Consider the following 25,477-nt stretch of genomic DNA (forward strand, 5'->3'; position numbering starts at 1 on the left):
AAGCGTGTAGCTGACTTAGCTATCTACTTCTAAAAGACTGTTAGGTTGTTTGCGCCCTGGCTAGTTTTCTGAACGAAGTCCTATCCTGTGAATATAGGCGGGTTGAACTGGCAGCCGGCGCTCCCCGACACATCCTCATTGCCTGTGCTCTTGTACCTGGTGAGACTGCAGGGGGAAATGCTGGGCCTCTCCTGAGCAAGGGAAGACAGATTCAAATGTTCCAGAAAGACTGTCTCCCTCTTGTCCATGGGTGGCTATGTTGGGCTTGGCTAAGTGATGAGAAGCCTTTTTATTACTTGGGCTGGGATTCTTTTGTCTTGCCCATTGACTCTAGGGAGAAGAGAGGCAGCATTAAGCTTGCTTCTGTTACAGTCATACAAGTTGAGTTTGTAGTTAAAGGCACATTCATTTATGGAAAAGAATCCGAAACTAGAATGAAAGTCTTTAATTAGATTAACATAGTATATTTTTCTGAAATAGTCTTAGGAAAGATTGAATTTAAATTTTCATGAATTTAAAAACTGATTTGACTCAATTTTTAGACAAAAAGTGTCAGATACATGGTTTTTAAGAAAGGCTGCCATATGAACAGTTTAAAGATGCTTTTATTGATTGCACTATGAGTTTTTTTTTTTTTTAGTGTAAAAGCAAAGGATGAAAGCTTGAAGAAAAAAAGAGATGGATATAAGTACATAAAAACTGAAAATGAATTCATGAAGCAGTGTAAGAAAGAAGGCAAATGATAAATAGTGTAAATTGCAGCATATATAGCAACAGAATAAATAAACACAAAGGACACAAATAGGCTAATAAAAATAAATTTTAAATATATATATATATATTTTAAGATTTTATTTATTTATTTTTTAGAGAGAGAGAGAGAAAGAGAGAGAGAAAGAGCACAAGCAGGGGGAGCAACAGGCAGAGGAAGAAGCAGGCTCCCTCTGAGTGAGGAGCCTGATGTGGGACTCTCCCAGACATGGGGATCATGACCTGAGCTGGCAGCAGCTGCTTAACTGACTGAACCATCACCCAGGCAACCCCCCCAAAAAGTATATTTATTTATTTATTTAAAAAAAAAAAGATTTTTATTTATTTATTTGACAGACAGAGATCATTAGTAGGCAGAGAGGCAGATAGAGAGGGGGCGGGTAAGCAGGCTCCCTGCTGCGCAGAGAGCCCGATGCAGGGCTCGATCCTAGGACCCTGGGATCATGACCTGAGCTGAAGGCAGAGGCTTTAACCCACTGAGCCACCCAGATGCCCCAAAAAAGTATATTTAAAATACTCAGAGGGCTGGGGCGCCTGGGTGGCTCAGATGATTGGGTATCTGCCTTCAGCTCAGGTCATGATCTCCAGGTCCTGGGAATAAGTCCCATGTTGGGACTCCCAGCTCAGCAGGGAGTCTACTTCTCTGTCTGCCTTGCCCCCTGCTTTTGCTCTCTCTCTCTCTCAAGTGAATAAGTGAAATCTTTAAAAATAACAATAACAAAAAACAATAACAACAACAACAACAACAAACCCCCAAACCACTCACGGGGTGCTTAGGTGGCTCAGTTGGTTAAGTATTTGACTTCAGCTCAGGTCATGATCTTGGGGTCCTGGGATCAAGCCCTATGTCCGGCTCTGTGTATAGCGGGCACTCTGCTTGAGGATTCTCTCTCTTTCTCTCTGCCTCCCACCCAAATAATGAATCTTTAAAAACAAGACAAAAGGAGTCACAAACGTTGGCCTGAATTGTTCAATGAGTTGAATTTAAACATGGAGTATGTATTAAAGAGCTAGGGCAGTAGTTACCTATATACTGAAATCCACTTCAGGAAGCTATTATGGCTTTTATTTCTAATTTTAATATTTATTTATTTATTTATAAAGAGAGAGAGAGTGGTGGGAAGGGGCAAGGGCAGGGAGAGAGAATCTCAAGCAAATTTATCACAGGCATGGAGCCCAACACCGGGCTTGATCTTATGACTCTGATGACCTGAGCAGAAATTGAGTCGGACACTTAACTGATTCAATCCAGGTACCTCTCTGACTTTTTTTTAAAGAAGAGAAAACGTATAGTTTTCTAAAGTACTGAATGAAATTTTAATTTTAGATATTTGTTCTGGAAATCTGAAATATATGCTCTTCTTGGAGCTCTATGGGGATCAAAAGGTGTCTAAAGCTATCATTTTTATAACTGGAAGAGAGCTTATAACGCCACATAGGTGAAAGTTTCCCAGAGATTGAAAGTTGAAGTACTAATATACCCACTTAACTGATTTTTTCTGTTTTTTCTACAATAAGCAGAAGGAGGAAATCAGGTTAATGCTTATAATTACTTATTTATCAGCTTATCTAGAAAGGTGGAGTTTTATAAATCCAGTGTGGTGTATTACAGTTTGCCAAGAAATGTTAAACTTGTGTGTTATTATCTTTAAAGAAAAAACACAACTTAACACATAAAGCATTTAACACATTTAAGTTATGAAGCTGATAATATAATAAACATTTGTGAACCCACCACTCAATTTAAGAATAAGAATATTACAGATATCCTTACCTCCACATTCTCCTCTTTCTTATCCCTTGGCCTCCCATGCCTCTCCACGACAGAGGTGACCAGTTCATCTGCATTTTATATGTAGTCCCTTTACCCTGTATTCCATAGTTTCACCAAATAAGTATGAGTCCTTAACAGTATTTGTTTAGTTTGCTTTTTTTTTTAACTTTAGAAAGATGGTATTCTTTCTAAGCTTTTTTCTCCCACTTATTGTAATTTAAGATTAATTTGTTACATTATTGTGTTTCATCCATTATGTGATTATTGATCCAAATTTGAGTTATTTTCAGGATTTTATTATTATTAACAGTAAAACTATGAACATTTTTAAATCTTTCTCCTGGTGCACATGTCTAAGAGTTTGGGGGATCACATCTGCCAGTGGAATTTATATATTATAGGGCATATGTACATTCAGATTTATAAAAACACCAGTTGTTTTGTAATGGGAGATCCTGAGTGCCCCTCAAAGTATCTACTTCTCCACACTTTAGAAATAGACATTTAAAAAATCTTTTACCTTTGATTTCATTTTCTTTTCTTTTCTTTTTTTTTAAAGATTTTTATTTATTTACTTGGCAGAGACAGAGAGATCACAAGCAGGCAGAGAGAGAGGAGGAAGCAGGCTCCCTGCTGAGTAGAGAGCCCGATGTGGGGCTCGATCCCAGGACCCTGAGATCATGACCTGAGCCGAAGGCAGCGGCTTAACCCACTGAGCCACCCAAGCGCCCCTGATTTCATTTTCAATGATGAATTTAGTTGAAGTTTAGTTCCAATTCAATTATATCATTAATCTTATTTTCCTTTTTAGTTTTTTTACAATGGATAAAAATAAATAATGCAAAAAAAGTAAAAAGTTTTCCCCACTTTTGTTCTCATTCACACAATTTTTACCCTGTCTCCCAAAGCAAGTTAACTTATGTTTGGTTTCTTTTGTACTGTTCCAGAACCTTCCTATACATATACAAGCAAATTCAAGTATGTATTATATCCCCCAGCATTCCAGACACACTGTTGTACAATTTTCTCTTTTCACTTAACAATATGTCCTGAAGAGCCTTTCATATTGATATGCATAGGACTTTTTTTTTTATTATTTAACTAGTTCCTAACTGATGGGCATTTAGATGGTTTATGTTATTTTTCTATTATAAATTATCCTGTTGTATAAAACCTCATACATATATCATTTTACGTGTGTGTTAGTGTATTTGTTAGGTAAATTCCTAAAAGTGGAATTACTGAGTCAAAGAATATGAAAACGTATAAATTTTGATAGATGTAGCCAGGCTATACTCAGTAGAGATTTAACAATTTACATTCCTACCAGCATTATATGAGATTTCCTGTTTCCCCCCAGCTTTAGAAACACAATGTGCTGTCAAACTCCTGGATCTGTGCCAATCTGATAGTTGAAATATGGTATTCAGTATAGTTTTATTTTGCATTTCTCCTATTGTGAATGAAATTAATGAATTAATTATATTTTTGTATGTTTATGAGCCATTTCAATACTTTTTATGTTAGTGGTGTCATAACTAGTGCTCATTTTAAAGTTAGATGTTGGTCTTCTATTCTTTCTAATTTGATTACAGAGTGTGTGTGAATGTGCCTTAATAATAGGACTTGCCAATATTTTTCAAGTTCTCTTTATTTATGGTGAAATCTCCTTTTAAAGTTTGGTGTTCTTTTTAGTATATTTGCATGGTCTTTCTTTTATAGTCCATATAGCACTTGTAATCTTAGCATAGTTAATAATGCCTTCCCCACTGTGAAATTATAAATAAATTCTCTTACATTATCTTCTGGAACTTTTATAATAAGTTTCTTTTTTTGTCTTTAAATCTGTGGTCCATCTGGGATTTATACTGCAAGTATGGCTTTGATTTTAATCCCCATGGTATTGATATTTTACCGTTATCATATACTAAGATTCTGTATTTGGTTTTGTTCGGACTTTCTGTTCTCTTCATTTTACTATCCATGCACCGATTTTAATCATATCATTATTGTGTTTTAACATGAATCAATTTATAACTCCATTTATTTAAAACAAATATGAACAGAGAAGTGCTTGATCCATGATCTTTCAGCACATACTACATGGAGTACATGTAATTGGAAAGATAAAAATCACCTTGACTTGAGAAGTAAAAGGAGTAAGAGTAGTCAAAACATTGACTAAAGGGGCGCATGGATGGCTCAGTGGGTTAAGCCTCTGCCTTTGGCTCAGGTCATGATCCCAGGGTCCTGGGATCGAGACCCGCATCGGGCTCTCTGCTCGGCAGGGAGCCTGCTTCCCTTCCTCTCTCTCTGCCTGCCTCTCTGCCTGCTTGTGATCTCTGTCTGTCAAATAAATAAATAAATAATCTTTAAAATATAAATAAATAAATAAATAAATAAAATCTTTAAAAAAAAACATTGACTAAAAACACTGAAGGAAGGAAGAGGCAACTGTATGCTTGAGGGCTATTAGGTTTAAGATTCAGGAAGGCAGTGGTGATAGTCTCCCTAAAACTTCTTCATACAACAGATGTGGCATTTATTCTTTCATTTATTCAGAAAGTGTCTCTTGACTGCATGGTTCTCTTTTTGGTATTATTGGTGATTGCAATAACATTTTTAAAAGTTGAAACTGCTTCTTGGAAAGCTAATCAATCTAAAAGATAAACATGGTTAACCACCCCTCCCCAAGGGAAAAGGAGGGAAGACTTAAAAAAATAAATGCAATCTAGGGAAGAAAACCCAATTGTTTTGATTTAAAAAGTAAATCATGAGAGCACAGTACCTGACATTGTAATTTCATTTGAACAAATGAAAAGAATATGGTGGTTTTACTTTCCCCCCACTTATTGGTTGTCTTAGTTACCATTTAGATCTGTGCTTCTCAGCTTGGTGTTGCTCTCCATCAGTATAAAAATAGGTGTCATTATTGGTATTTCAATAACCTAATAGAAATATTGCATTCTTTCTTAGTAGATTTATTGCTTTGAATTAGAAATGTATCTCTGAATTTCTATCTCAAGTTGTTCTGAATCTCAGATTGGCATTCTTTGGTAGAAAAAAACAGAAGATGATTTATTATCCTAAATATTACCCTAAATAAATACAATCTGTCTTAAAGGCAGATCCTTGAGCTATGGTATGCGTAGAAGAAAAAGAATACAAGCAGTCTGAAGTGTGAAAAGTTTGGAGAATGTCCAACATCTCATTTTACAAACTGGATAATTGAGGCTCGGGTGATATATTAATTTGCTTGAGGGATATAGTAAGTTAGGTAGAGGTAGTAAAGACTTAAAACTTCTATCTTCTGATTCTAAGGTCCACCTTTGCCACTATACAACATGTTTATTTCCATATATATCACTTGCTAATAAAGAAAAACTGAATAAAGCTTTTTCTAAGAACTTCCACTAAAATTAAGTATGCATTTTCTTGAAAGAATGTTTTGTATATCATGTACCAGAATCTTTTTTAAAGAACATTTAGGATGTTTCATAACATGGAAAATGTCCAAACTATTGTTTCAGATACCAGTTTGATATTTGGGTGGATCATGTAAAAACACTAAAATGGCTGAGAAAGCATGTGAAATGTTTATTTTAACAATGGAACAGCCATCTGCATTACATGATTTTTCTTAAGACTTAAAAAACTTCAGTAATAGTCCATTTTAAAAAACACTCAACAGGCTTTTTGGGTGATGTTATTCAAGTGTATTGTTTTATTCCAAGCTTTCTGGTTTGTGTTAAGATGATTCATAGGCTTTTAGAGCTGAAAGAGATTTTCAAGTTCCTTTAGTCTAATTCATTTTATAGATCAAGAAAGCAAGGTAAAGAGGCTATCTGCTGCTGCGATTCAAACTCAGATAGGGAGGCTTCAGTCTAGTACATTTACCACCATGCTATTTGTCTTGTCTTTGTTACACTTTGTGCTAATACAAAATGTCAGACTATTTTTAAATTTTCTTTTTTTTTTTTAAAGATTTTTTAAAAGCAGATTTAGATTTTACAACAAAATTGCGAGGCGGGTACAGAGAGTTCCTGTATATCATCTATCCCCACACATGCACAGCCTTCCCCATTTTCCCTGTCACTCACCAGAATGGTTCATTTGTCACGAAGGATGAACCTCCATCAATACATCATAGTCACTCAAAGCCCATAGTTTGCCATAGGCTTCACTCATGGTGTTGTACATTTTACAGGTTTGGACAGATGTCTAATGGTATATATCCATCGTTACAATATCATACAGAATATTTTCACTGCCCTAAAAGTCCTCTGTGCTTTGCCTGTTCATCTCTTCCTCTCTCCCCCAAGCTACCAATCTTTTAGTCTATAGTTTTTCCTTTTCCAGAGTATCATGCAGTCAGAGTCATAGATACATATTCTTTTAAGATTGGCTTCTTTTGGGCACCTGGGTGACTCAGTTGGTTAAGCGGCTGCCTTTGGCTTAGGTCATGATCCTGGAGTCCTGGGATTGAGTCCTGCATCAGGCTCCCAGCTCCATGGGGAGTCCGCTTCTCCATCTGACCTTTCCCCTCTCATGCTCTCTCTCACTCTCTCTCTCAAATAAATAAGTAAAATCTTTAAAAAAAAAAAAAAAAGATTGGCTTCTTTCACATAGCAATAAGCATTTAAGATTCTTCCACATCTTTTCATGACTAGGTAGGTCATTTCTTTTTAGTGCTGAATAGTATTCCATTGTCTGGATGTATCACAATTTATCCAGTCACCTACTGAGGGACATCTTGGTTGCTTCCACATTTTCCCAATTAATGGTAAGGCTGCTGTGAACATTTGTATGCAGGTTTTTGTGTAGACATAATTTTTAACTCCCTTGAATACCAAGAAGCACAATTGCTGGATTGTGTGGTAGGAGTACTGTCTTCTGGAGTGGCTGTACCATTTTGCATTCCCACCAGCAATGAGTGGGAATTCCTGTAACTCCATGTCCACATCAGCATTTAGCAGTGGTATCAGTATTCTGGATTTTGGCCATTCTACTAGGTAGGTAGTGGTATTTCATTTTTTATTTTTATTTATATTTCCTATGATATGGAGCATCTTTTTATATGGTTATTTGCCTTGTGAATATATTCTGTTTTTGTTTTTTTTTTTTTTTCCCCAATCTGTGTATCTTCTTTGGTGAGGTGTCTCTTAAGGTCTTTGGCCTATTTTTAATTGGGTTGTTTGTTAATTGGGTTATTGTTGAGTTTTTAGAGTTCTTTGTATATTTTGGATAAAAGTCCTTCATCAGATGTGTATTTTGCAAATACTTTTTCCCAGTCTGTGACTTGCCTTATAATTTTTTTTACTGTTGTCTTTTTTTTGGGGGGGGGCAGAAGTTTTTAATTTTAATGAAGTCTAGCTTATCAATTGTTTTTTCATAGATCTTGTTTTAGTGAGTAACGACAAAGGCATTACCATACTCAAGGTCATCTTGATTTTCTCCTATATTATCTTCTGGAAGTTTATTAATTTTTCATTTTACATTTGAGTCTACTGATTTTGTGAAAGATGTAAAGTCTGTATCTAGATTAATTTTTGTGTGTATGGATATCCAGTTCTAACACCATCTGTCAGTTGAAGAGACTGTCTTTGCTCCACTGTACTGCCTTTATTCCTTTGTCAAAAATGAATTGGCTATACTTATGGGGGTTTATTTCTGGGCTCTCTCTTTTGTTTCTTTAATCTGTTTGTTCTTTCACTGATACCACATTGTCTTGATTACTGTAGCTCTCTAGTGAGTCTTGAAATTGAGTAACATCAGTCCTCCAACTTTGTTCTTCATCTTCAATATTGTATTGGCTATTTTGGGGGCTTTTGCCTCTCCATATAAATTTTAGAATCAGTTTGTCAGTATTCATTAACAACTTGTTGGGATTTTGATTGTGATAGCATTGAATTTATTGGTCAAGTTGGAAAGAACTGACATACTGACAATATTGAGTTCTATCCATGAACATGGACTATCTCTCCATTTATTTAGTTCTCTTTGATTTTTTTTTCTTCAGGGCTTTATAGCTTTCTTCATAGAGAGGTTGTACATGTTTTATTAGATTTATACCTAAGAATGTTATTTTTTGGGTGCTAATATATGTGGCATTTTTTTTATTCAGTTAGCAACTATATAGTATGTTATAGTTTTTGATGTATTATGTTTTTAATTCAAATTCCACTTGTTTATTATTAGTATATGGAACATTTACTAATTTTTTCTCATTTAAATTCAATTACTTAACATACAGTGTATCATTAGTTTCAGATATACAGTTCATTTATTCAGCAATTGAATATAATACCCAGCACTCATCACATCATGTGCCCTCCCTAATACCTGTCACCCAGTTACCCCATTCCCCCACCCACCTCCTATTTATTATTTTTAAATTAAATTTTATGCATTTTTTAATTGTGGCTAAAAGCATGTTATCCATGAGATCTGCCCTTTCAACAGATTTTTAATGAACTTTTTAGTATTGTTAACTGTAAGCACAATGTTGTACAGCAAATCTCTAGAACTTTTTCACTGTGCATGACTGAAGTTTTGTACTCATTGAACAGCAACTCCCTATTTTTCCTTCTTCCCAGTCCTTGGCAGTGACCATTCTACTTTCTGTTCTCTGTGAGTGTGACTACTTTAGATACCTTATATATGTGGGATCATGTAATATTTGTCTTTCTGTGTCTGGCTTATGTCACTTAGTTTAATGTTCTCAAGGTTCATGCATGTTATTACATATAACAGGATTTCCTTCTTTCTATGGCTAAATAATATTCTGCTGTATGTATACATCATTCTTCTTTACCCATTCATTCACTGATAGAGATTAGATTATTTCTACTTTTTGCTGTTGTGAATAAAGCGGCAGTGAACATGAGAATGCAAATTCTCTTTCAGATCTTGTTTTCGGTTCTTTTGGATAAACACCCAGATGTGGGGTTGCTGTTTCATGTGGTAGTTCTTTTTATAATTTTTTGAGTTATCTCCATACTTTTTTCCATTATGGGTGCCCTATTTTACATTCCCATTAATTGCGTACAAGGGTTCAGATTTCTTCACATCCTCATTAATATTTCTTTTTTTTTCCTTTTAAGTAATGGCCATCCTACTAGGGGTGAGGTGATGCCTCATTAACATTTTAATTTGCATTTCTTTGATCATTGGAGATGTCAGGCATCTTTTAATATACCTGTTGGCCATTCGTATGTCTTCTTTGGAGAAATATCTGTTCAGATCCTTCCCCTGCATATTTTTAAACCAGATTATTAGTCTTTTTGTTGTTGAGTTGTAGGTGTTCTTTGTATATTTGGAGCATTTACCCCCTTATAAGATACATGGTTTGCAAATATTTTCTCCAATCCCATAAGTTGCCTTTTCACTCTGTTGATGGTTTCCTTCTCTGTACAGAAGATTTTCAGTTTGAAATAGTCCCACTTGGGTCTATTTTTGCATTTTTTGCCTGTGCTTTGGTATCATATTTAAGAAATCATTGCCTGGATTTTATGTTTAAATCTTTAATCCACTTTGAGTTGATTTTGTGTGTGTGTGTGTATGGTGTAAAGTAAGGGTCCAGTATCATTCCTTTGGTTCTGTATATCCAGTTTGCCCAACACCATTTGTTGAATGTGCTGTGTTTTCCTCATTGTGTATTCTTGACACCATTGTGAAAGATTACTTGACCAAATATATGGGAATTTATTTCTGGACTTTCTGTTCTGTTCTGTTGGTCTATATATCCATTTTTATGCCAGTCCCCAGAGTTTTGATTACTTTAGCTTTGTAATGTTTCAGAATCAGGAAGTGTGGTGTCCTTAGCTTGATTTTTCTTTCTCAAGATTGATTTGCCTATCTTACAGTTCCATAAGAATTTTAAGGTTTTTTCCTGTAAAAAGAGCCAGTGGTATTTAGATAAGGATTGTATCAAATCTATAGATGGTTTTGGCAGTATGGGCATTTTAATAATATTAAATTTAATAATTCACAAGTATGAATAATCTAAATATTGTATTTTTTCTGCTATTGTAAGTGGATTGTTTTCCTAATATCCTTTTCAGATAGCTTGTTTATGTATAGAAATCCAAACTGATTTTTGTGTGTTGACTTCATGTCCTGCTGTTTTGCTGTGTTTATGTATAAGTTCTAACAGTTTGTGGAATCTCTCATGTTTTATGCAGGTAAGATCATATAATCTGTGACCAGATGTAATTTTACTTCTTTATTTACAGTTTGAATGCTTTCTATTTCTTTTTCTTGCCTAATTGCTCTGGTTAGAACTTCTAATATTTATTGAATAGATGTATCAAAATGGGGATCCTTGTCTTGATCTTATTCTTAGGTGAAAAGCTGGACTATTTTTGTGAGATTTTTTTCTCTTGCAGTATGAAGCCTCTGATGTCACCTCTCTCAGAGGAAGGAGTCTTTAGCATGTATTTGGTCAAATGGGATGACAGTAGATTTAGTAGGGCTCTATTTTACTCTCTGTCTGATCTCTGTTAAGTTTTCTGCCTTTGTTGATTTAACACCCAGCTGCTGGATTCCACTAATTGCTGGCAGATAGCCCTGTTGTTTTCTTGGGATGTAAATTGCTGCAAATCTGATCCAATTACATTTGGATCCCTTTTCAGAATATTTTTTGAGGCCAGTATTTCAGGCTTTGACCCCAAGAGCACTCTTCATGTCTGTCTCTTTCCCTGGTTCTTTCTGGGAAACTGACAGGTTTACAGTATAACTTCCTGCTGCTTTCATGAAGTTAGCAGACTCCTGTGGATTGCTAACCACCAAAATCTCCAGTGTTTTCAAGAGTGCTTTTAGGCTTAAACTTTCCCATAATCCATTTCAAATAGAATAATTTCATTTGAGAGAGCTCTACAGCTTTGTTATAGACTGCCTCACCCCCTGGGCATAATTTCTTGAGTCAGTGCTCTGGAGTGAGAATGGGGAGTTGTCACAGATAAGTTGTCACTTATCTGAGAGTGATACCCCTGCTTTATGACCAGAGTGTTGGGCAGGGGAGGTAGACTCTGTTGCCCTTAGCTTGCCTTTCCTGACATTAATCTCGCTCCTCTGAGCAAGCTGAGGGAGGGATGTCAGTTCCCACGTTTTTTTCAGCCTGCTGTGCTTGTGTAGAGCCCTCACTTGTATGAGCGGGGGCTGGATGGAAGAAGGGATTTCCCAGTTTCATGTGTGTATGTATGTGAGGAATTTAGCTTTTTCAGCTTACAGCTAGGGGAAATGAGAGATTCTGGTAGTCTGCCCTTCCTGGTAAAATGCCATATTCCTTAACAGGAGATTGAGGAGAAAGAGAGCCCCCACCACCATCTTCTTAGCTGTTTATGGGGGAGGATATGGGTCATGGCTCAAATGCCACAGATTCTTGTTTTTACCAAGATTTGTTAGATTTTCTTGATCAGTGACTTAGTATAATGACTTCTGATGCAGAACCTGGAGTTACACTAAGTGTCCCATGGTCTCTACAAGACTGACCTCCCTTCAGATACCAGCCGCTATTGGAGGGTTTCTAGGACCACTCTCACTTCTGACCAACTATTTATAAATTCACGGCTTTTCATGGCCCTTTATATTTGATAATTCACTAGAATGATTTACAGAATCCAGGAAAGTTCTATACTTAAGATTATGATATTTTTATAGCAGAATGGATACAAATCAGAACCAGCCAAGAGATGTATAGGGTGAGATATGGGAGGCTCCTAAACACAAAGCTACCAGTCCCTTTCTCATGAAGTCTGGGTGCATCATCCTTCCTTACGCATCATGTGTAATATGCACAGAGTATTGGCAGCCAGGGGGGCTCACTCAAGTGTTCAGATTGCCCAGAATTTTTATGAGGTTTTATTTTATAGGCATAACTGATTGAATCATTCATTGGCCAGGAAGTTGATACCAGTCTCCAGCTCTCTCCTTTCTCAGAAATTGGGCTAATATAATTTGATTCAAAGCTCTAACCATCTAATCACATAGTTGGTTTTTCTGACATGGCCATCACCCATCTTGAATCATTTTGTTAGCATAAACCCTGATGTGGTCCAAGGGGTCCCCCATGAATAACAAAAGAAATTCCAAGGATTTAGAGGCTACCTCCTAAGAACTGGGGACAGAGTCTAGCCAATTTTTTTTATTACATTGGAAAATGTCTTTTTTGTTGTATGCACTTAAAACTATTTCCAGAAAATTAAGAAAGTTTTTTTAAATTAATAGTTTTCAGTTATGGTTCCTTGATGGGGGTGGGTTAATAGATTTCCTCATGTCCTCTTTTGGAAATAGAATGCCCTGCTCTTTTTTTTATTAGTATTTGATTAATATTTATGAGAAAAACTTCCTTATCCTTAACTTTTAACTTGCCTATCTCATAATACTTGGAGTTTCTTTTAGACAGCATATAATTGGGTCATATTTTTTAATCTACTCTGCCAATCTCCTTTTAATTTGTATATTTAGGTCATTTATATTTAATATAATTATTGGTATGTTAGGGTTTAAATCTGCCATTTTATTTTTCCTATCTATTCTTTTTTGTTGTTGTTGTTGTTTTTTTCTTGCCTCCTATGGGTTACTTGATCACTCTTTAGAATTCCAGTTTGATTATCTAGACTACTTTTTTTTTTTTAAAGATTTTATGTATTTATTTGACAGAGAGAAATCACAAGTAGATGGAGAGGCAGGCAGAGAGAGAGAGGGGGAAGCAGGCTCCCTGCTGAGCAGAGAGCCCGATGCGGGTCTCGATCCCAGGACCCTGAGATCATGACCTGAACTGAAGGCAGCAGCTCAACCCACTGAGCCACCCAGGCGCCCCTATCTAGACTACTTTTGAGTGTATCTCATTATATAGCCTTTTCTTTTTAGTGGTTACCTTAGGTATTACTTTATATAACTTATCATAATGTCGTTTACTAATATTGTTATTTTATACTTTAAAATAAAATATAGAAATCTTCCCTTTTTATCCACTTACCTTTCTTATTTATAATTGTCCTAAGTATGTCCTCTCTATATGTACATATATACATATATACCTACTTTTATTTATTTATTTGGTAGGCTCCATGCCCAATGTGGGGCTTGAAATCATGACCCTGAGATTGAGAGTCACATGCTCTGCTGTCTAAGCCAGCCCAGGCACTCAGCCTGGTGCCTGTCCTCTTTTACATTTAGACTGACATCAGATAGTAGTATAATTTTTGCTTTGTATAAAAAAATAAATTAAAAAAAACTCAAGAAGAGATATTCTAGTATATTTACCCATATTATTTGATTACCATGTTTCTTCTTCCTTCTTTATGTTCTGCAGTTCCTTCTTTCTTTGTTTCCTTTCTGCTAGAGGATTTGGTGTAGCCTTTCTTTTAGGGTGGGTTTACTGGTGAAAATTGTTTTAATTTTCTTGTATCTGAGAATGTTTTTTTCTGGATATAGAATTTTTTTTTTGTAAGATTTTATTTATTTATTTGACAGGCAGAGATCACAAATAGGCAGAGAGGTAGGCAGAGAGAGAACAGAGAGCCTGATGTGGAGCTCGATCCCAGGACCCTGGGATCACGACCTGAGCTGAAGGCAGAGACTTTAACCCACTGAGCCACCCAGGCACCCCTGGATATAGAATTCTGAATCAACAGTACTTCCACTCCCCTCAGCATTTGATGAATATTGTGCTTTTTCACTTTGGCACCCCTGATTTAGGATGAGAATCTACAGTCGTTTGAATTGTTTTTCTCAGGTTAAGTTTTGCTTTTTTTCTGCCTGCTTTCAAGATTCCTTTTCTTTGTCTTTAGTTTTTGGAAGTTTTTTTTTTTTTTTAAGATTTTATTTATTCATTTGACAGACAGAGATCACAAGTAGGCAGAGAGGCAGGCAGAGAGAGAGAGAGAGAGAGGAGGAAGCAGGCTCCCTGCAGAACAGAGAGCCCAATGTGGGACTTGATCCCAGGATCCTGAGATCATGACCTGAGCTGAAGGCGGAGGCTTAACCCACTGAGCCACCCAGGTGCCCTGGAAGTTTAACTCCGATGTGTTTTATTGTGGATTTCTTTATGTTTTTCCCACTTGGGGTTCACACAGCATTTTGAATTTGTGAGGTTTTTGACCCTTGCCAATTTCAGGCATTTTCAGCCATTATTTCTTCAGTGCTTTTTTCAGTCCCACCCTCTTCCTAAAATCTAAGTGTAGATTTTAGATCTTCTTTTGTAGTCTCACTAATCCTTGAGGTATTCATTATTCATTTTTTCCAGTCTTTTTTTTTTTTTCCTCTGTTGTTTGTATTGGGTAATTTCTATCTTTTTAACTTCCACTTCACTACTTCTTTCTTCTGTTCCCTCCAATCAGCCATTGGAAACCATCCACTCAGATTTTTATTTCAATTACCACGTATTTTAGTTCCAAAATTGTCATTTGGTTCTCCTTTTTATCTTCCATTTCTTTTCTGAGACTTTCTATTTGCTAAACCTTTCTGTTTTATAGTTGTTTCAAGCATGTTTATACTTGATAAAATTTTTGTTAGATTATTCTAAAATCTCTGTCCTCTCAATATTTGCATCTTTGGATTTTTTTCTTTTCAATTTGAGATATTCATGGTTCTTGATATCATTTGCAAGTTTTGATTGAAACTTGGACATTTTCATATGATACTGTGAGACTATGACTCTTTTATAAACCTGTTTCTAGTGGTGTGTGGGGGGGTGCCACTTGGCCTGTGAATGAGGGGTGCCACCTTGTTATTGTTAGTTGCAGGTACAAGCCCAGTTTACCCCTTTTATTTATAGTGATACCCAAGGTGGGGGACTCTTTATTATTGATGGATAGGCTGTGAATTCTGGCTGCACATGATCTTCATAGATACCACAGTGGAAATAATCCTTTCACTACTAGTTGATGATTAAAGTCCTCATTCTCTGCAGTTCCTTCTTTCATCCTAAAGCTGTGCTTTTTCTATTATGTTAACCTAATACTTGAAGTTACTTTCTCACAACAAAATTATGATGCTGGCTGAGCACATTATTTTTCAATATCTTCCCAAAGGGTAGTTTCACAAGAGGAATTTTATTTTATTTTATTTTATTTAAGTAATTTCTGCCTGGCTCCTGTGTCTGTCTTTTCTATTATTATGCTACTTGAGTGAGACTCTGGTTCATTGAGCCTAGAGAATCAGTTTGAAGTGAAAAATAGGAGACACCTCATATTAAGTTTATCTTGACAGTTTCTTTTCTCTGTTCTGGTGTTAGACTATTTCAGGACTCATTTGCACAGAACTTGAACTTACAGATGCAAAGAATAATAGCTCTGGGTTTTATATTTGTTTGTTTGTTTTACTGATTGAATGGTAGTTATACATGCTGACCCCAAAGCCAGATGCCTAGTTTCAGTCCCAAGGCTTGCCACTTACCAGCTGTAACTTTGAGAGGTCACCATGACCTTGCTGTGCCTTGGGGCCTTCGACCGTAAAAATGGAGATAATCATAATTCCTGTGACAGAGGGTCATTGTGAGGATTACTGAGGTAATACATGCAAAGCCTGCTTTCCAGTAAAGACTGTGTGAGTTTTAGCTATAATTATTGTTTTATGAGCTATCTAGAACAGATGCTTGGGGTGCTAGTAGGGGAACAATGGGATGCAATGTAGGGGGTTTTTGCAATAGACAACTGTTTAAGTATGTGTTTCTTCCTGCTGAGAGATTGGTCATTTGTATCATATGGAGGGATATAATCCATTGTTGGGGGGATGGGGTTTGGTGGGGGCTTTTTTTTGCAGTTTTAGGGAAGTAGTCACTAATGGATTTTGTGTGTGTGTGAAGAAAGATGACTAATGATCTTTATTTTATAAGCAACATTTTAACCCTATTTAAATGACACATAATTGAACGTGGCTCATTATCTTCACAAGTTGCTCTCAAACTTCTTTTTTACCCTAACAGTTTTGTCTTACTCAATAGAAATATTCACAGTTCTATCTTACTAAAAATGTTGAGCCTTGAGCAGCTTCTACATAAGCCAACTGAGACCATCTTTATTTTTAAGGTGAATTGTAGATTTATTTATCATAGTCAGGTCCTTATCCTTTGTCATTATATATTTTAAATTTTTCTTCTTTTTTCAAGAAAAAATAACAATTCAGCTCCTGGGTTTGAAAACTCTTGACTAGCCCCTTTCCTTGGCTAAGATAGTGTACATTAGTGCAGTAGAACAAGCTTTCCAAAGGCATTTCCCAATTTATTTGAAATTTGTTTTTTTAAAAAATTCAAAAGCACTTTTTTTTTTGCTATTATTGTTTTTAGGTTTTTAAAGGAAGCTTATCATTTACCATTTTGTTGTTTCCCTCCACTGCATTATACTACTGAAATAATGAAGGCACAATCCCCCTGAGGTTTGCAGGGTTCTGTTTCATGGCTTTCTGTCAGGACTCTCCCCTAGGATTCCACCTTTTGTGGATTAGGGCTGCACTAAGCACTTTTCCCTCTTGGTACTATGCTCACCAGAAGACTTTCATATCTTGCCAACAAGTTCTGCCAGTAATTTAATAAATATGCATTCACCAAATTAATAAGTTCACATACATCATGTTAAATGTAGCCCCTGCCCTCCCAAAAAAAACAAAGAAAAAAGAAAAAATGACCAATAAAATGCACAAATTAACAAAATTGGTGCTATCTAACTCTAAGGGCAAGAACAAGGTTAGTTTTCAGCACTGATTTAATTTATGCTTTTTGAGCACATTAAAATATGTCATTTTATTCATTAGTTCAGTAATGACATCTTTTTCAGTGTAGCTTTTTTTTTTTTTTGAGATTTTATTTATTTATTTATTTGAGAAAAAGTGAGAGAGAGAGAGAGAGAGAGCAAGTGAGCGAGAGAGACCATGATGAGCAGGGGGAGAGGCAGAACGAGAAGCAGGCTCCTTGCTCAGCTCAGGACCGTGGGATCATGACCTGAGCCAAAGGCAGTTGCTTAACGGACTGAGCCATCCATATGTCCCATCAGTGTAGTTGTTTCTTTAATCAGAATAGCTTTAGTGTTATCTGTAATGTGAGATGTGATCAAATGTTGGCTAGTTAAGAGAACTTTCCTTCCAAGCTGATTCTGAAACTCACCTTAAAAAAGAAATTCTGGGGCGCCTGTGTGGCTCAGTCTTTTAAGTGTTTGCCTTTGGCTCACGTCATCTCAGGGTCCTGGGATGGAGCCCCATGTCCAGCTCTCTGCTCAGGGGGGAGTCTGCTTCTCCCTCTCACTCTCCCTTATTGGTCTCCCTCTCTCTCTCAAACAAATTTTTAAAAAAATTAAAATTAAAAACTCTGATAAATAATTTACATTTGTTTGATTTTTTCCATTGTATTGCTTTTATCCAACATTTTCCTTTTTTAGTTTGATTTTCAGAAGAATTTCATCCAAATTTTGCATTAATTGGTTTTTGTTTCCTTTTGAATAGTTTATATTTGACTTAAAAATTAGGCAGAACTAGGGACCCTTGAGCCTCAGCTTGAAGACAGGTGGATACTGAGCTGTGTGGAAAAGGAGAGGTGGGGTCCCCTAAAAATAACACCCTGTTCCATTGTATCTCAACAATACGGTAGCAGGAAATGGAGATTTCTCTTTTTAAAAATTTTTTATTTAAATTCACTTTAGTTAACATATACTATATTATTAGTTTTAGGGGTAGAGTTTAGTGATTCATCAGTTGCTCATTATTATCAAGTAGCCCTCCTTAATGTCTGTCACCCATTTACCTAACCCTCCAGCAACCCTCAGTTTGTTTCCTAGAGTTAAGAGTCTCTTATAGTTTGCTGGAAGTGGAAATTTCTAAGGTCCAATCAGCTTAGTAGCTAAAGAAAATGCAGAGGATGGATTGACTATTTCCATCTCTGGGAAGGTGACCATGGTGGTCTGGTGGTTCCTTCTTGGGCTGCATATGTGCTCATCTGATAAATGGCCCTGAACTTCCCTGGGATAGGAAGAACACTAGCCTCGAGCCCAGAGCCTGGAAACCAGAGACTGCATTAGGCAGGGGCAGTGGTCAAAGCTGCAGCCCTCAAGCTTGCCAGCCCCGCTTGCTCTGCCCCACCAATGCCAGCCCCGCTTGCTCTGAGGGGCATATCTAGTGCTAGTGCCACTGTCCTTCCTACCTTGATGTCTCAACAGGATCTTGTTCTAGGGTCTCTGTACAGAGCGAGAGGCCCAGAGCAATATAACAGCGCTTTCTTATAGTTGGGTTTTTACAACTTTTTAAAGCTATAAAAGTGGTACAGAGGGTTTGCGTGTACCCATCACTCAGCTTCTCTCAGTGGTGCCATTTTACATAATTACAGTACATTTACAAAACTAGGAAATTGATACTGGTATAATACAATAGACCCTACTTGGATTTCATGAATTTTCATGGAGATGATTTTTTAAAAATCATTGTAAAATAGATAAATCATGTTATTGCTCATGCTTTTCTCAGATTTCCTGTTGTGAAACAGTAGTCCATTTCCCAGTTTTTAAGATTTTTCTAAAATTACAATTTGTTTCTGAAACTTTAAAGATAAAGTTTATTGAGCAGATTAGAATGATGACAAAAGATGTTATTACCACCATCAAGACACACAAGGGAAATTTAGTGAGCAGCAAATGCTAGCAAGGTGGACTTCACCTTTATCAACAGGAAGATCAGCCACATAACATATTAGTACCTGGCCGCCATTTAAAACTTTGGACAAGAGATTTTAAAAAACAAAACTCACTGGGAATCAATTTTGCCAGTAGCAGCCAAGTAACTTTTCAGATAACCAGTTCAAAAAATTGAGGGGTGTTTTAAAATAATTGATGATAATCAAGAGCAGGATAGATAACCTTAAACAAAAATATTCTTTTCTTTTTTTTAAGATTTATTTGTTTATTTATTTTAGAGAAGGGGACTATAAAGGGGTGGGGTAAGGTCCAAAGGGAGATGGAGTCTTTTTTTTTTCCTCTAGTTTGATTTGATTTGATTTTGTTTTAGGAAGTCTAGTTAACATCCATCACCACACAGTTACACATTTTTTTTCTTATGATGAGAACTTTTAAGATCTAGTCTCTTAACAACTTTTAAATATGCAATACAGTATTGTTAACTATAGTCACCATGCTGTACACTACACACTCAGGATTTATTTATTTAAGCAGACTCCGTGCTGAATGTGGATGCCGACATGGGGCTTGATCTCAACAACCACGAGGTCAGGACCTGAGCTGAAACCAGGAGTCAGACACTTAACCAACTGTGCTACCCAAGCACCCCAGCAAAATATTCTTTCTGGCCAAAGACGGAATAAAAATCTGAGGCATCAGCTTTCAAAATATACACGGATAATTGACTTTCTTATTAAAATTTGGTGAATTGTCCATGATGTTATCGAAGTAGAAGTAGAGTCTATCTACCCCACGTGTGCTAAATTTCAGTCAGAGGAATCTGCCACCCCAGCATTCTGCTCCTTCTTTCACTTAAAAGAAATTTTTAGCCCTATGTGAATTATAATTTTTTGTTATGCAAAACTCACTGTGGCAAAAGAAGACCTGAGGATTATTGGATATTTGAATATTTATTTAAAAAATTTAGTCCAAGTTTTGTGACAAAATTTCAAAAAATTCAAAGCTTTGATATAAAAAGTGACTAACTGATTTTAATAAGAAATAGCTATGTACTCATTTCATGGGATTGCAGAGAAGTGCTTCCTTACAGATTAACCATTTGCACCAGTGTGATAACATTGTCGATCTTACTACATTGGCTTGCCCTATTGTTCTGCTACCCTGATAGTACTCACTACTCATTAACACGTTCTTTGGCCTCTCTCAGAGAGTTAGGACGTTATTGAACATTGAAAGGCAAGGTTCTCCCCAGTTTGCTTATCTGCACATATGATAAAATCTTTAAAGAGAGCTTGATTCAAAATGTCCTCTGCAACTCTCCCAGTAAGGACTGGAGCTCCATGAAGATGCTCCAGGAGGTTCTGCGTGAACCGGAAGGTTCACGTACACACTAGAAAGAAGCACAGGCCTAATGGGAGAAACATGTAAAATGGGCACGATGGCCCAGCATTCCTCATTTTGTCAGATCTCACAGTTGTTGGCAAGGTTGGGCTTTTAAAATCCTATTCGAACATCCATATTTTAGGGAAATTTTGGTGACATTGTCTCTGGAATGTTGAAGGGCAACCACAGTGACATGGATCAGCCTAGTGTCGACCCCAGGCAAACCCCAGGTGTGGAGTTTAATTCCTGGATTAAATGTACCTGTTTGGAGCTGGCTGGGCCCTGCACTTAGCTCCTCAGTTGTTCTTTCAGGAGGTCATCGAATGTAATGTTTAGGTATCCAGGCTCTAGAGACAGATGCCTCAGAGTCATAGTCTAGCATTGCTTTGTCTTATCCATAGGACCTTGGCTAAGCGCCATGCTTCAGGTTTTTTCATTTCTAATATAGAGAAATAAAAATGCCCTTTTCTTGTGGTTGTTGTGGAGTATTAAATGAGATAATTTCATTTAAAGTGCATAATGCCAGGGTTGTATCTGCAGTGTAGCTATGTACAATGGTTACAGACCATTAGTACCAGCGTAGGAGTATTAAAGACAAAGTCAGACAGAGATGAGGGGAGAATGGGTTAGGGACATCTAACATCTAGTAGGATGTAATAGGCTTGAGCAAGGGAAATATGTTTGAAGTCCCGGAGCAAAACTGAGGTCCAGACTAACAGAAAAGAAGGCACAGGCCTTCTTCACGAGAAGAAGTTTATCCTGCACAGTAATTAAATAAATGTAAATCAATATAACAGTGAAATGTGGTAGTGTCAATAATTATTTAGAATAACTAAAAGCTGTGTCAACAGATGAATGAGAAAAACAGGTTTAGTCACATACTGCTAATAGAAGCATAAATTGGTATAGTTTTTCAGGAGGCCTAATTGGCAAAATAAGTCAAAGTTCTTAAATATGTACAGCCTGAATTACTCTTTGATTCTACTTTCAGGCCCTCACCCTACTGAAAAGCTACTTCTGTTTACAGCAGGAAGAACATAAATGAATTGTGACCAATCCATACACTCTGTTACTAATATTCAAGTTAAAAATCATTCAGTCGTTGACCGCAGAAATCCACATGTGTCTTTAAAGTCTTTCAACAACTATTATAATAGTTGAGCTCTCTGGAAAGGAATCTTCTTTATTTATGAAGAAAAGTCAACTCGGGCTTTACTGTAGAATAAGGGAGCCTGAACTCTGCATGAGTTCTTACACTGTGATGTAATGCCTCTCTGGAGTGTTGAGAGAGCATTTTTGTTGCTTTATAATATTGTTATTGGCAAGCCCATTACTGCTGTAGAATAACAATACTGAAGTAATGCTGTTAGTTTCTTGACTTCTTAAATTGAGTGTAGAATTTAGAGTCATAACATTTAAATTATTATTTAAGTAAGAATTATCTGTGGTATTTATGCGGCTTGTGAAATAACAAAAACCAGTAAGACATTTCACTTATCAAATTGGCAAATATTCTTACAACTTTATTGAGGTATAATTGAAGTACAATAAGCTACACATAATGTGTACAGTTTGATCAATTTTGACATATGAACTGTTTTTATTCACAGCACTTCTGACATCAAATATGTGAGGATTTTTTTTTCCCTCATACCAACCAATTCTCCAATTTTCCAGATACCTGTTGGGTGTCTTATAGTTTAACTCAATTCTGACACAACTCAGAATTAACGTAGAGCCCCACAGATGAAGGGCTCAGCCTCACAGGACTGCCCCCATGTCAGGTGCCGTCATAAGTCCCATGCTGCCCCCTGTACTTCTCACCTACTGACTGGCTCTCAATTTAAGGAGTTCCCACAACCCCCTCAAGTTTGATCATTTGCTAGAATGGCTCACAGAATTCAGCAAGATAATTTATTTACTATCACTGTTTTTTTAAAATAAAGGATATAAAATGAACAGCCAGATGATGAGGTACATGGGGTGAGGCCCAGAAGGGTCTGGAGCACAGCAGTTGGTATAGGGGTACACCACCCTCTCAGCACATGAATATATTCAGAACTCAGGCGCCCTCCAAGCTTCATCATTTAAGGGTTTTATATGGAGGTTCCATTATGTAGGCAAGATTGATTAAATCATTGGGGATCTGTAGCTCCTCTCACCTCCCCAGAGGTCAGGGTGTAGGACTGAATGTACCTTTTTTTATTGTTTTGGTACAGAGGGTATCATTTAAAAATCTTCTCACTTATCTAAACACAAAGCAGAGGCAAAGTTTTTTTAAATAATAATAATATTCATCCCCCAAATAGGAAAAAATAGGTACTTTCATATATTAATATGGGAGTGTGAAATTCTTACAGCTTTTTTAGAGTTATACCAATTTGGAGCAGATTGTTAATGTCAAAACTTAAAATGCATATTGTTTGAATAGCAATTCTGCTTGTAACTTAAGGAAATAAATTTTCCTATAAACGAGGATTTAAAACCAGAAATGTTCATCACTATGTTGTTTATAATTACAAAAATTTGGAAACAAGTTAGATGTCCAACAATATGGACTTGTTTAAGGAAACAATTCATGTAGTGAAATATTATGCCTTAATAGTAGTAGTAGAAGTATATTGTTTTATAAACAACAGGATCATAGGATAGGCCTATGTTTTAACATATTTCTTCAACTCAACACCAAAAAAGTTCATACAAAAAAAAAGATTAAAAGCATATATTTAAAGCATAATGTTAATAGTCATTTCCTCTGATGAGAGGAAGATTTGTCTGTATCCAGTGCATGTTTTCTTTTAAAAAAAATTTATTGAAATTTCTTCCCAGTTATAAAACTAACACAAAGGCATAATAATAAAGCCAATCCATAAAATCCATAAAATAAAATTATTAATTTGAGCTGTATAAATTATTTTTAAAAAATAAGAAATATTTTATGTTTTGATACTATCAGGATAAAGTCCCTGGATCTTGGCCCCTAACTCCCTCCACCTTAACCTTTTGCAGTTCCCACCTGTCTCTTCATGCCCTAGCGGTAAGGAACCGCTGAAGGTTTTCTGGCACACGCACTCCGCTGGTCCCTGCCTTTGTCTTTCTGCCTTCAGTTCTCTTCCTCCTTGGCTTTATTCTCCTTATCTCCTGAAATCTGCTGTCAGTGTCATGTCCGGGAAGCCTTTCCTGGGCTCCTAGTGCTTCTCCTTTCCCATGCCCACTGCTCTCTGGATCCATCTTCACTGAGGCATCTACCACTTTACATGATCCCTTTTCGTTTTCCTCTCCCAACAGACTCAACCTGACTGGAGGTCAGGACAGCATTGGTTAGCACAGTGCCTGGAACCTACCAATAGGAGCTTAACCATGTGTGTGTGCGTGCGTGTGTTTGTAATTGAACAACAGAAATAAGATGTGATGGGATCAAACAGCATGGAATGTTGGAAAAGTGTGACTATATCTGCATGACTGGGAACGTGGGATCTTCATGAAGAATTTAGAAGAGAATAGATATGTAAGGAGGAACCAAATGATTAAGGGCTTTGTATGTCATCCCAAGGAGTTTCGACTTAATAGTTCAGTGATGGGAAGCCAGAAAAGACATTGAAATAAGAAAATGGCTAGCCTTAGCATTTTTCAGAGTGTTTAAAAGAGTTGTTATTAATGTTATGTAAAACACTAGGTTATAGAATTGTTGAATCAGTATATGATACACCTGAAACTAATATAACACTGTAAGTTAAATATACTAGAATTAAATTAAAATTTAAAAAATTGGATAAAAAATAAATTTGTGAAGTCCTGGGTTAAACCAGGTTGAATAGATTTTTGTTCTAAACTTTTCAGTCTTTACTATGCCACTAATGCGCGTTTTTCATCCTCCAAAAGGTAGGGCTGTGTGTATGTGAGATCATTTGCATTATTTCCTAGATTTATTTATCATGGGACACTTTTATTTGGGGCTGTGTTATAGACATTTGGGGAAATGTACACCAGGGAGACTAGCAGTAGTGAAACTTTTAAAAAAAGATTTTATTCATTTGAGAGAGAGAGAGAGAGAGCATGTTCGAGGGAGCACAAGCAGAGGGACGGGTAGAGGAAGTAGTAGACTTCCCACTGAGTAGGGAGCCCAACCCAGAACTCCATCCCAGGACACTGAGATCACAACCTGAGCTTAACTAACAGCCACCCAGGCGCCACAACAGCGAAATCTTGTAGTGATTGTTAACAGTAGTCCAGATGAGAAACAGTGAAGGCTTGAATCAGAAGGTTAATGGTGGGAGAGAGAGAGAGAGAGGCAAGAGCATGGGAATTAAGTTGTGTCTGTCAGAGCACATTCTCCAAAAGTGGTGATTTCTCAATAATTTTTAAAGATAACAAGATTTGAGAGGTGCTAATATCTGATCCAAAGACATTAGAACATTCAGTGTAAAATGTGGTTTGAAACATCTCTGAGACAAATGATAGTCAAAGGAAGGGGCTTCTTTTATATGTTTACAACCCCACCGACTGATAACGTATCTCTCGGCTCCCTCCTCTTAATATCAGAACCTGCCTGTGGTCTGGCTTGAGCTAGCATACTTGATTATGACGGGACAAATTCTGGAGTGGCTATGGTAACTGCTTATCTATGGATGAGTCAAAATGCTGTATAGGTTGGGCACCTGAGCAGATCGATGGTGGCATCATAATGAGATTATCAAGATAGGAGACAATGCCAGTTTTGGGAAGAAGATACTCTGTCACTTTTTGAAGTGTTCATGAGTTAGAATTGTCTGTGGGATACCTTTGTGAGGGGAGGAACACCTGTAGGCCATCGGGTATATGAGTTTGTACCTCAGATGACTTGGACTGATTCAGCCTTCATTTGACTTACTGTTTCTCAATTGCTGCATATATGAGGGGTTTCATGTCTCTTTTGGAGATGATAAAATAC

At 36.7% G+C, this 25,477-nt stretch overlaps 1 protein-coding gene across 9 annotated transcripts in view; it reads left to right on the plus strand.

Annotated features, from left to right (window-relative positions):
* The window catches only part of STAU2 (staufen double-stranded RNA binding protein 2), a 317,921-nt gene that overhangs the window by 160,563 nt on the left and 131,881 nt on the right, over positions 1-25,477 (plus strand). The gene's annotated exons all lie outside the window — the stretch shown is intronic.

The sequence above is a fragment of the Mustela putorius genome, unplaced genomic scaffold (genome assembly GCF_011764305.1).
Source record: "Mustela putorius furo isolate JIRA1106 unplaced genomic scaffold, ASM1176430v1.1 tig00003846_pilon_pilon_pilon, whole genome shotgun sequence".
Lineage (NCBI taxonomy): Eukaryota > Metazoa > Chordata > Mammalia > Carnivora > Mustelidae > Mustela > Mustela putorius.